Source organism: Alligator sinensis, unplaced genomic scaffold (assembly GCF_000455745.1).
Source record: "Alligator sinensis unplaced genomic scaffold, ASM45574v1 scaffold1_1, whole genome shotgun sequence".
Lineage (NCBI taxonomy): Eukaryota > Metazoa > Chordata > Crocodylia > Alligatoridae > Alligator > Alligator sinensis.
Window position 1 is genome coordinate 753,035 of NW_005842556.1, and position 694 is coordinate 753,728.

Here is a 694-nt window from a genome sequence, read left to right on the forward strand (position 1 = left end):
GGTGGGGATATTGAGGTTAGACCAGGAGCCCGGGGAATGGTCAGGAGTGAGGGTGGGCACTGTCCAGCCTGATCCCCCTCCTCCTTCATGGGGCTGAGTCCAGCTGGGGTCATCTCCCATTCAGGGACCACATGGTGGGCAAATAAGTGGTGAGTGGCAGCCCAAGTGGGCAGCCCGGCAGCTGGGGGACCCAAGTCAGAAGCAGGGGCAGGGGCCCATGGTCACAGCTGGTGTCACTGGACCTACTCCAAAAGCCCACTGGGGAGCTTCGCATGGGACCACAGGGGGCTCTTAGTCAACAGGTGGGGCTGGAGGCAGGGCTGGGGCTAGCAGTCAGGTGGTAGGTGGCTGCCAGATGGTAAGCAGGATTGGAGCCTTGGGCTGGGCAGCAGGCAGCTACCAAATGGAAGGCAGGGCCAGGGATGGGGGCTGGATGGCAGGCAGCATGAAGGTGACTTCCAGGGCCAGGGTACTGTTCAGCACCAAGTGGTCCAGCTCCATGGCTTCCACTGCCTGTGCCACAATGGCGGCCTGCTTCTCCTGTACCTCCAGTATCCTCTTGACTAGGGCAATGCACCTCTCCTCTAGGGCAAGGACCCTGTCTTGGAAGGCAAAGTCCTCTTGGTCCCTTTATTACTCGTGCATGACATCCTAGGCACACCAGGCCCATAAGCTGCTCCTATACCATGGTTCA